The sequence below is a fragment of the Schistocerca americana genome, chromosome X (assembly GCF_021461395.2).
Source record: "Schistocerca americana isolate TAMUIC-IGC-003095 chromosome X, iqSchAmer2.1, whole genome shotgun sequence".
Taxonomy (NCBI): Eukaryota; Metazoa; Arthropoda; class Insecta; order Orthoptera; family Acrididae; genus Schistocerca; species Schistocerca americana.
Window position 1 is genome coordinate 1010892557 of NC_060130.1, and position 12321 is coordinate 1010904877.

General features: G+C 39.6%; 1 protein-coding gene across 2 annotated transcripts in view; it reads left to right on the top strand.

Annotated features, from left to right (window-relative positions):
• LOC124555682 (biotin--protein ligase) overlaps nt 1–12321 on the top strand; it is a 373530-nt gene that overhangs the window by 336762 nt on the left and 24447 nt on the right. The window lies entirely within an intron of this gene.

The following is a 12321-nucleotide window of genomic DNA, read 5'->3' on the forward strand; positions in this document are numbered from 1 at the left end:
AAGCCAATCGACACGATTCCGTAAGAAGCTATCGTTCTACTCATTGACTGAACAGAAGCCTTTGGTAGCGCTATGCCAACTCAGAACCACACTGTTCCCTTCAGCCTAACCTACACCTTGGTCTACGCTACAGATACGTATGTCACCAGAACTGAGATTTCATATTCACATTTGTTGGTTTCACTAAATCACAACCCAACTGTCAGCTTTCAACCTAACCTAGAACTTGGGCTATGCTACAGATCGATCTGTCACAACACTCTACATTCCAAAGAATAATATACACACAAAACAAATATTATCAGTGTTCTGTTCCCTTTCTGTACGCACTTATGTAATGTTGCACACCAAAACATGATTGTCATGGGACAGAACTGATGTCCAGAATCGGTATGACCAACTGAACTCAAAACCGTGCACACCTTTGTCATGAACTTTGTCTAGCATTATTTCAATACTAACTTCACTCACTTCAGAACAAACAAAACAATGCATGTACAGAATATTTCAGTCAACATGTAGCAGGTTGAAATGTATTCAATATAAAACATTCAAGCACATACAAGGTGAACATTTAAAAGACAATTTGGGAGAGTACCGAGTTGATAATTTTTTTGAAAGGCATTCTTAAACTCATATTGAAAACTCGGGTTAATAATTAAGAAGAACTCTAAAGATTAAATTTTGAGGTATTTATTTGTGACTGTAGCATTGTGATTTTTGGAAACATTGAAAATTCAGTCCCTTTTCAGTGCAAAAAGTACGTACTATGTCTGTGCCATACACGATCGTCCAAATGTCAGAACTGAGCAAGGTGACGGTGTGCAGTGATGGCCAAGTTAGGATGGAGGTGGAATATGGGCATATGGGTGTTTTAGGAGATTTCTGGACATGAAAATTATAACAATAAATTTTAACTGTCACACTTGGAGTTTATAGTCTCCAAGCTCTAATGTTATGGGAGACAGGTGATGTGTGCTACGGCATCACTGCCAGACTGAGGGCACGGTACCCTAAGAGAAGAGGTAGGAAATACGTCTAGCTGGGAGGAGAGCCGGTAGACGAGCCAGCGATCATATTTTTGGAACGCTCCTCACCGACCTGTTCTGAAGCCCCACTGTGACAATTTCCAGCTTTCCTCTTGGCTGATAGAGAGGCATCTTTAGGCATCCCGTGATCAGCAGTGCTTTCAGTTTAGCACCCCTGCCAGCAGTGCCTACTGTGGAAACTCTATCCACATAAAGTGAACATAAGTAGGAGCACTTCGAGTAACTTTCAGTACGCATGAGTCCAGATCAGGCCATTGTTTAATCACAGAACATCATACCAGAATTGTAAAACAGAATGGAGGTAGTGCCAGGAAAGTGATGATGGACGGATCCGATGGAGGTGGGAGCCGGAAGCAGCTGAGTTGGCACATTGGCAATTCCTGGATGCAGCAGTGGGGGAGTGACAGTAACCAACAGTGTGGACACTACCATAGGAAATCCAGCAAGTGTGGCAATCTGGCCTTGCAGCTGGCAGGGGAACGCAACACTCAATCACAGGGGCGCATCAGTAGAGGCTCGTGGGAGGCGTCAGTACGAGGGAGGGGGGTTATAGATAATTGTGACACAGAGTGTTTATAGTAACAGTTAGCATTTGACAAGTTAGGGGGTCAATTATTCTTTTACATTAGAATGGTATTCGATATTAGTAGTTACTAACTGAATTCTACTCCTGGTATAGGACGCTATTCTATTGGAGATTGATAAAGTACAGAACAGTACTCCTGTAATGTTAGGAAGAATTTTGCTGACAGCTGGCAAAATTGTTGTTTATAAAACACACAATTGGTTTCATGGCCTAAAGTCACATCATCAGGTGCAACCTAATGATAAAAAGCAAAATACAGAGTGACCACATTTTGCAGATATTGAAAGTAATATCTATAATATACTCACAATGTTAAAAGATCATATGCATATCCATTGCTCCTAGTAAAAATTTACTATTCAGTGGATGTTTTCAATATTACGGTAAGAAAATGCATTCCCTTATTAATTTTAATATCCTCAAAATGTGGTCACACTGTACTTTACTTCTTACCATGTAGGTTGCACATGATGATGCGGCTTTAGGCTGTGAAATCGCTGGTTTTTTCAATAAACAACAGTTTTATCAGCTGTTAGCGGAATTCTTCGTAACATCATCCCTTTCAGCAGTGGCAGATGTCCAGAATATAAAATAGTTTGTGAGTACTCCCATATTACCACATTCCGTTACATTTAGTTAAAACAATTCTCCAGTATACAGTACATAAAAATGCAAATATTTTGTTTAAGAGAAAAATAACCAACTGCCAACTGTTGTGAACACTTTAATTTCTAAATCCTAAACTAGGTGGGAGGGGGGGGGGGGGGGGGGGGAGGCCATGCCTGAAAGGTACCATGTTCCAAAATGTGTCACACATTATATTCACCAGATGGCTGCTGCTCAGGTATTGGTTGATGTTGCTTTTTACTACATCTACAACGACCTTGTGTGTGTAGGATCCATATCATAAAACAGGCAACGATTAACATTAGAGGAACAGGTGCAGCGTTAGTAATAACTACTTGGGGTTTGTAACTCTTAGTGTTCCAGTCATCAACATGGGGCATTGCACAACCAAGGATAAGTTGTTCTCATTCCTGAGCTAATAAGTCTTTGACAGACTCCAGGAGACGAGTGTTGGTACTATCTGGCAGTACGGGCAGGCTGTCAGGGTGAGGCAGCTCTCAGGTGGCTTCAGGCAGGTAAAGCAGAAAAGACTTGATACTAACACTATGTGCATATGTTAGATGGGCAGATAGTTTCTTGGTGGGTGTGACTATGTCGTAGGTGGAACTGTTAAACAGTAGTCCACTACCTACCAACCAAAGTAACCCAAAAACTTCACACCATAAATGTGTTATTATAGCAAAGTAAGGCCACTGTTGTGAGTTGTGCCACAGAGCACAGTAAACTGTTGACAGAGACATACCAGCATTTCTTTATCATGACAACAGTACAGGGGCAAGGAGGTACTTTAGTTTCCTCTAAAAATAGTGCAATTTCACAGTTATTTGCACCAATGCTAAGGGCTAGGGTGGAACACATGTAGTTTTTGGTGTGAATGCAAGATTGAAATTTATTAAGTGGCACATCCAAGAGCACCTGGCAGTCTTTACTGACAATCAAAATGTCCTCGGTTTGCCAGAGGACATATTTCTGCCCAGCTGCTCGTGCAACTCGGAAAGGGTGAAGATGGTAACATTCAAATTCATGGTTTGCACAAGTGACAGGCAGTGAGATTAGCACATTTAACCAATCTAGAGACCATGACAGTTGTACCCCAGCTGCTGTGCAGTAGGATGACAGAGTTGATTCCCATTTGGGGGGATTATCTGGATAGGAGCTGATAAATGAAAGTAATTGTTTGTTAATGTTTGCAAAAAGATTTTGGAGGGTCATAGGTTGGTGCTGAGCCTCCATCCTAATCCCAGCTGAATGATAGACTGTAAAGTGTTAACATGTAACTAGTGTCGCATGCGTATAGCAGGATCTGTAATGTTTTGGTTACTTCCAGGGTAGCAGTCAGGTTCAATAATTCCCTGCGTACAGTGACTATTTCACATTGAACTGAGTTCTTAAGTTTGTCATATTGTTGTACCACCTCAGTAGCAACACCCCAGATTGGACTGGTAGCAGCCAGAAGGTTATCTAATGATATGTGAAAGTCACACGTGCTGGTGGACGAGTGTCTCACGATTTTTAGCAGCAAAAGACAGTACTGGAGGGCTTTAATCCAATGTTCAGCATTGGCTTGTTTGGAGGTAATGAACAGTGTCTTTAGCCAGGCTCACTTGGTGTGATGGAGTGGTACGGCACCTGAAATAATTTGCAGTTGTTCTTGGGTCCCGACAAGCACCTGGTTGATATTACAAAGAGTATGAAGCATTCCGATTTGGCTTGATGTCCTTATGAGAAGTGCATTGCTATTTCTTCTTTCAGTATAGATAAGCTTATGTCAGCTAATATGACTGTCTGGTGAGGGGTGTACAACAACTTGTCCCATTGTTCGAACATTGCTGAAAGGGAAGAGCATGCGGTGCTGGGTTGCACAAGTCCATCTGCCTAAAAGATAGCAACACAACATGTTGCAATGGGGCAAACAAATCTTTTCACTGTTTTAAAGTCAAGAATTGACAGAAGGATGTAGTTTATTCCGTGCACTAAAGCTGGCAGTATATAAAAGGTTGTTAGTTACCTATGACTTGGTGATTGAAGTAATAAAGTAGTGGTGCTCCACAGTGTACTAATGTGGTATGTCAAGTGCTTGATTAAGGACTGAATGTTTGCCAGTTAAACTACATTTATAGCATAGTGATAGCAAATCAAGCCAGTATGAGAAGATGGACTAAAATTGCAATAGTTAGCACTCACAAGGAGGCAAATGTAATAGGATATTGGCTAAGACTAGTATTTCCAAACTTCGCACAAGTTTACAAAATTGTTGTTCAGTTACAAAGAAGGTAGTATAGTTTTATCATGAACGGGTTAATTTCATTAATTAATCCCTTTCAAGGTGTTACCAAAAGATTCAGACTTGAATATAAAGAAAAATTTAATGAGGATCTGAGGTGAGGTGGTGTTTCTGGTATACTGCACATCTGCACTGGGTAGCTCATCTGCAGCTCGTCGTCTAGTGGCTAGCATGGCTGCCTCTGGATCACGGGGTCCCGGGTTCGGCTCCTACCTGGGTTGAAGATTTTCTCTGCCTGGGGGCTGGGTGTTTGTATTGTCCTCAGCATTTCTTCATCATCGTCATCATCAGATTGAAGTGAGCTGATAGGTATACCAGCTTAAAAGAACTCCCTCTAAGTAAGGGCTAACCTTAAGAGGAAGTCATGTTTTCAAGTAGAGAAGGAATTAGCATATTTCATCAATATATAAGAGGTATTAGCGATAAAGTTAGTGAACTACTTATAGATTTTAACTCTGAAATTATTAGTATATCGGAGCACCACTTAAATAATTTGACAATTCAGAGGCTTTATTTACCAGGATACAGATTAGCTGCTGTTTTCCAAGGAGTTCCTTGCGGGGTGGGGGAGTGGCCATGTACGTAAAAAACAGTATTCCATTTGAGTCCACAGACGTATAACGGCACTGAACTGAACAGATATTTGAATGTTGTGCTGAGGCAGTTGAATTTAGTGAAACTAAACTTCTGTTTGTTATTGTTTATATGTCCCGTAGCTCTGACTTCAGAGCATTTCTGCTCAAGCTAGAGAGGGTTCTTGATTCACTTTATAGGGAGTACCACAAAATTAGTTATATGTGGTGACTTCAATATTAATTTTGTATATGATGATGCAGTTATTTTTCCCGAGGGCATGCAGCTTTACTGTATGATTAAATGATGATGGTGTCCTCTTGGGTAAAATATTCCAGAGGTAAAATAGTCCCCCATTCGGATCTCTGGGCAGGGACTACTCAAGAGGATGTCGTTATCAGGAGAAAGAAAACTGGCGTTCTACGGATTGGAGCGTGGAATGTCAGATCCCTTAATCGGGCAGGTAGGTTAGAAAATTTAAAAAGGGAAATGGATAGATTAAAGTTAGATATAGTTAGTGAAGTTCGGTGGCAAGAGGAACAGGACTTTTGGCCAGGTGAATACAGGATTATAAATACAAAATCAAATAGGGCTAATGCAGGAGTAGGTTTAATAATGAATAAAAAAATAGTAGTACAGGTAAGCTACTACAAACAGCATAGTGAACGCATTATTGTGGCCAAGATAGACACGAACCCCACGTCTACTACAGTAGCACAAGTTTATATGCCAACTAGCTCTGCAGATGATGAAGAAATTGATGAAATGTATTATGAGATAAAAGAAATTATTCAGGTAGTGAAGGGAGACGAAAATTTAATAGTCATGGGTGACTGGAATTCGAGAGTAGGAAAAGGGAGAAAAGGAAACATAGTAGGTGAATATGGATTGGGGGTATGAAATGAAAGAGGAAGCCGCCTGGTAGAATTTTGCGCAGAGCATAACTTAATCATAGCTAACACTTGGTTCGAGAATCATGAAAGAAGGTTGTATACATGGAAGAACCCTGCAGATACTAAAAGGTATCTGATAGATTATATAGTGGTAAGACAGAGATTTAGGAACCAGGTTTTAAATTGTAAGACATTTCCAGGAGCAGATGTGGACTCTGACCACAATCTATTGGTTATGAACTGTAGATTAAAACTGAAGAAACTGCAAAAAGGTGGGAATTTAAGGAGATGGGACCTGGATAAACTGAAAGAACCAGAGGTTGTACAGAGTTTCAGGGAGAGCATCAGGGAACAATTGACAGGAATGGGGGAAAGAAATACAGTAGAAGATGAATGGGTAGCTTTGAGGGATGAAATAGTGAAGGCAGCAGAGGATCAAATAGGTAAAAAGACGAGGGCCAGTAGAAACCCTTGGGTAACAGAAGACATATTGAATTTAATTGATGAAACGAGAAAATATAAAAATGCAGTAAATGAAGCAGGCAAAAATGAATACAAACTCCTCAAAAATGATATTGACAGGAAGTGCAAAATGGCTAAGCAGGGATGGCTGGAGGACAAATGTAAGGGTGTAGAGGCTTATCTCATTAGGGGTAAGATAGATACTGCCTACAGGAAAATTAAAGAGACCTTCAGAGAGAAGAGAACCACTTGTATGAATATCAAGAGCTCAGATGGAAACCCAGTTCTAAGCAAAGAAGGGAAAGCAGAAAGGTGGAAGGAGTATATAGAGGGTCTATACAAGGGCAATGTACTTGAGGACAGTATTATGGAAATGGAAGAGGATGTAGATGAAGTTGAAATGGGAGATGTGATACTGCGTGAAGAGTTTGACAGAGCACTGAAAGACCTAAGTCGAAACAAGGCCCCAGGAGTAGACAACATTCCATTAGAACTACTGACAGCCTTGGGAGAGCCAGTCCTGACAAAACTCTACACTCTGCTTAGCAAGATGTATGAGACAAGCGAAATACCCTCAGACTTCAAGAAGAATATGATAATTCCAATCCCAAAGAAAGCAGGTGTTGACAGATGTGAAAATTACCGAACTATCATTTTAATAAGTTACAGCTGCAAAATACTAACGCGAATTCTTTACAGACGAATCCCCCATGTTATTCAATCTGTATATTGAGCAAGCAATAAGGGAAACAAAAGAAAAGTTTGGAGTAGGTATTGAAATCCGTGGAGAAGAAATAAAAACTTTGAGGTTCGCAGATGACCTTGTAATTCTGTCAGAGACAGCAAAGGACTTAGAAGAGCAGTTGAACAGAATGGACAGTGTCTTGAAATGAGGGTATAAGATGAACATCAACAAAAGCAAAACGAGGATAATGGAATGTAGTCGAATTAAGTCGGGTGATGCTGAGGGTATTAGATTAGGATATGAGATACTTAAAGTAGTAAAGGAGTTTTGCTATTTGGGGAGCAAAATAACTGATGGTGGTCGAAGTAGAGAGGATATAAAATGTAGACTGGCAATGGCAAGGAAAGCGTTTCTGAAGAAGACAAATTTGTTCACATCGAGTATAGATTTAAATGTCAGGAAGTCATTTCTGAAAGTATTTGTTTGGAGTGTAGTCATGTATGGAAGTGAAATGTGGACGATAAATAGTTTAGACAAGAAGAGAATAGAAGCTTTCGAAATGTGGTGCTACAGAAGAGTGCTGAAGATTGGATGGGTAGATCACGTAACTAATGAGGAGGTATTGAATAGAATTGGTGAGAGGAGCAGCTTGTGGCACAACTTGACTAGAAGAAGGGATCAGTTGGTAGGTCATGTTCTGAGACATCGAAGGATCAGTAATTTAGTATTGGAGGGCAGCGTGGAGGGTAAAAATCGTAGAGGGAGACCAAGAGATGAATACACTAAGCAGATTCAGAAGGATGTAGGCTGCAGTAAGTACTGGGAGATGAAGAAGCTTGCACAGGATAGAGTATCATGGAGAGCTGCATCAAACCAGTCTCAGGACTGAAGACCACAACAACAACATGGTGATGCAAGAAAAAGGAAGTTGGTAGATCTCCTAAAATTCATATGACCTGATGCAGACTGTATTTTTTCCAGCTAGATGGCAGAGGAACAGTAGCAAAGCCATAGACAATATTTTTATTCATTCTTCATAACTAAATAGGCATTCTGTTAGTAAAAGGGTGAATGGCCTTTCAGACCATGATGCACAAATTTTAACACTAAAAGGCTTCTGTACTCAAACAAATGTCACATATAATTAGACACTGTGTAGGAAAGTTAATCCAACAGCATTAGAGAGTTTTTAAACCTCATCAAGGAACAAGAGTGGCAGGATGTTTATAGTGTAGGTAACATAGATGGCAAACATAATGCTTTCCTTAACACATTTCTCATGCTATTTGAGAGTTGCCTTCCATTAGAATGTTCTAAATGGGGTACTAGAAGCAAAAGGCAGCCTAAGTGGCTGACTGGTGGGATAAGGATATCATGTAGAATAAAGTGGGAATTATATCTAAATGTTAGAAATAGTCACAATCAAGCTACAGTAGCCCATTACAAACAGTACTGTAAGGTGCTTAAAATGTTATTAAAAAGGCAATGAGTATGTTATATGCAAATAGAATAGCTAATTGACAGGATAAAATTGAAATGATACGGTCAGTTGTGAAGGAAGTGTCTGGTCAGTAGCACAAGGTTGACGATATAAAGTCAGTTCAAATCATTTTCTGAGCATTGCTGGTGAATTAAATAAAAATATAGTTTCTACAGGGAATCATATAACTCTCTTGGCAACAGCCTTTTCGAGATTGATGTCTGAAATACTCCTCTGTGATACAGACAAGAGGGAAATTGAGTCAATAATTAAATCACTGAAAACTAAGGACTCTCACGGGTATGGTGGAGTGTCTAGCAGAATATTGAAGTACTGTGCTGCACGTGTTAGGAAATATATAGCCATATTTGTAATTTTTCCTTTAGGGATGGTCAGTTTCCTGAACGATTAAAGTACTCAGTAGTAAAGCCACTTTATAAAAAGGAATAATGTAGACAATTTTAGACTTATTTCTATGCCATCAGTGTTTGCTAAAGTTATTGAAAAGGCTGTATGTGGAAGGATAATTGATCATTTTATATCACAGAATTTGCTATGAAATGTACAGTTCAACTTTAGAAGTCATTTAACAACTGAAAATGCTATATTATCTTCTCTCTGTGAGGTACTGGATGGGTTAAAAAAAAAAGGGGTTCAAATGCTAGGCATATTTTTTTATTTAACTACAGCATTTGATTGTGTTGATCACAAAATATTGCTCCAGAAGTTGGACCTTTACAGAAAACAGGGAGTAGGTCACAGTTGGTTCACCTCCTACTTTAACAACAGACAGCAAAAGGTCATTCACAGTGTTGAGAATGGCTGTGATGTGGGGTCTGTGTGGGGTACAGTCAAATGGGGGGGGGGGGGGGGGGGGTGTGCCCCAAGGATCAGTGTTTTGACCACTCCTGTTCCTTATTTATATAAATGACATGCCCTCTAGTATTTTGGGTAAATGTAAAATATTTCTGTTTGCAGATGACACTACCCTGGTGGTAATGGATGTTGTGTGCAACATTGGCTCGGTTTCAAATAGTGCAGTTAATGATATAAGTTCATGGCTTGTAGAAAATAAACTAACGCTAAATCACAGTAAGACTCAGTTTTTGTGGTTTCTAACACACAATTCAACAAAACCTGACGTTTTGATTTCACAGAATGGGTGTATGATTAATGAAACTGAATGGTTCAAATTTATAGGTGTTCAGACTGATGGTAAACTGTCGTGGAAAGCCCACGTTCAGGATCTTGCTCAAAGACTTAAGGCTGCCATTTTTACTATCTGAATGGTATCTGAAGTGAGTGATCAGCACGAAAATTAGTCTACTTTGCTTATTTTCACTTGCTTATGTTGCACGGTATTATATTTTGAGGTAACTCTTCCCATTCCAAAAGGATATTTTTGGCTCAGAAACGGGTGGTTCGGGCAATGAGTGGTGTAAGTTCCCGAACCTCTTGTCGACCCCTGTTCACGAGTCTAGGTATTTTGACATTGGCCACTCAATACAGATATTCCTTACTGTTATTTCTCATTAACAATATTAGCTTATTCCCAAGAATAAGCAGCTTTTACTCAGTTAATACTCGGCAGAAGTCAAACCTGCATTTGGGTTGAACTTCCTTAACTCTTGTGCAGAAAGGTGTCGAGTATACTGCTGCATCCACTTTCAATTAACTTCCACTAGAATTCAAAAATCTTAGCAGTAATCTACGTGCTTTCAAATCGAACCTGAAGAGTTTCCTTGTGGGCCACTCCTTCTATTCTGTCAAGAAGTTCCTTGAAAAAGTAAGCTGATTCTTGCATTGTCGATTGTGTTTGCTTAAACTTACGGCTTGACGTTTTTTAGGTTCATAAACATTTTATTTTTATCTGTTATTACTTTTATGTTGTAATTAATGTACTGACACTTCACTTCATTGTAAGCAAGCAATGAATAACACCATTAGGTAAATTTCAGGAGAGCACTAGAGCCACAGTCAGCACAACAGTCCAGAAACGGGAGATAGCGAGATTTATTTAATGTAGAGGTAGTAGTACCAAATATTGTGGTAACATTGGTAGGTAGCCAGAAAAGTCAGTGTTGCTTTTGAAAATTCCTATTATTACAACGTGTCTTATGCTGAGGTGATCTTTCTTGCAAATATCAGCAGAGTTGAAAACTATCTTTTTTCTGCTGGATCAGTAGCAGAAAGTTCGAACACAGGGGGGCTGATAGCATCGTGCAACAATTTCTTCCCACGGACATTGCACGAGATGAGCAGGGAGCAGGCCAGACTGGGATGCGCATTATCCGGTTTGCTCTGCTCGGCAGAGTCCCACGGGCAGGCTCGCCTGTGCATAATAGCTGCAGTCAGCTGGCTGGCCCCACACGGTGCAAACAATCAGGTTGACTGATGTAACAACACTGTGTCGCTTCGCTAATGTAGTATAATTTTTAGTTAATGTTTTCACTCTGTTCGTGGTGGTTGACATCAAAATTTTTTACAAGATATGTCGCAAGCGTCACTGTTATGTATTGTATTTTTCCAATCCTATTTCCATTAAATATTGGGCTTCTCAGCACTAATGAAATCAGAATTGTCTGGTAATGATCCTGAGTTCGAGTCGTGAGCCGGCACACAGTTTTAATCTGCCAGGAAGTTTCGTATCAGCGCACACTCGGCTGTGAAGTGAGAATTTCATTCTGAGAACTTGCCTCAGTTGGTTCCTTAGTTCACAAAACAGACATAATTCAATCATAAAATCATTACTTAGTGTCTTTGTGATAACTTGACCAACAGATTGTTGTGTTATTCACTGATCATTACCTGTGCAAAGATTGGGAGTTGTGTTGACTCCTTTGATTAATGTTTCACAACTTGGTCTCTATCTGGTTCAGATAAGTACAGCTGTTCTATCTGTTTTAATCCCAGTGGCCATGTTTTTTTAATAATTGTTCTATCCCATTCTAGTTATTTTAAGTGTGTGTGTTCATCTGTGTTATAGCCAAACAAAACAGGTAATCCAAACAGTGTGATTTCTTTTCCTCAATAATCTAATACAGGTCAGCAAGGTTTCCCTTGACTGTATAATGTACTCTCTGAAAGCAAATTGCATTGGTGTAATATGATTTCACATTTGCCATATAGATGAGCAAATAAATTCAAAAGCTTTGTCCTCTGCTTCTCTAAAACTGTTGTGTTCACCCCACTAGAATAATCACTCTCTTGCTCGTTTGCAAAGGTCGTAAGAGAGGCGCAAACTTTGCTAAAGTCTTTGATGTGATCTACGCACAATGTTGCTGCGTCGATGAGTACTCGAGTGAAACTTTAGCGAAAAATACGAGTCCTTATGTAAAGTTCGTTTTTGTTATGCGCTTGAGAGCACTTAATTACAAGTTTAAACAGCTACCTTTTCTTAGGGTCATACAATAAATTAGTATTGCAAAGTGTTTGTCTGTTTTGAAGTTATTCCCTGTATTTCACAATAGTCAGTCAACTAGTTAAACCTGACTTTCAGTGATGCAAGTGGGTCTTTGAAAACCTATCTTTCATGGTACATGAAACTTTACTGGATGCACCTTACTTCTGCTCAGTTTCAAGCATAGTTTAATGGTGTGTTCTGTAACCTAACTCTAATGTACTTTTACTGGTTTCCTTCAACTATTGTTTGTGTAATTCTTATGGTACCTTGACATCTTTT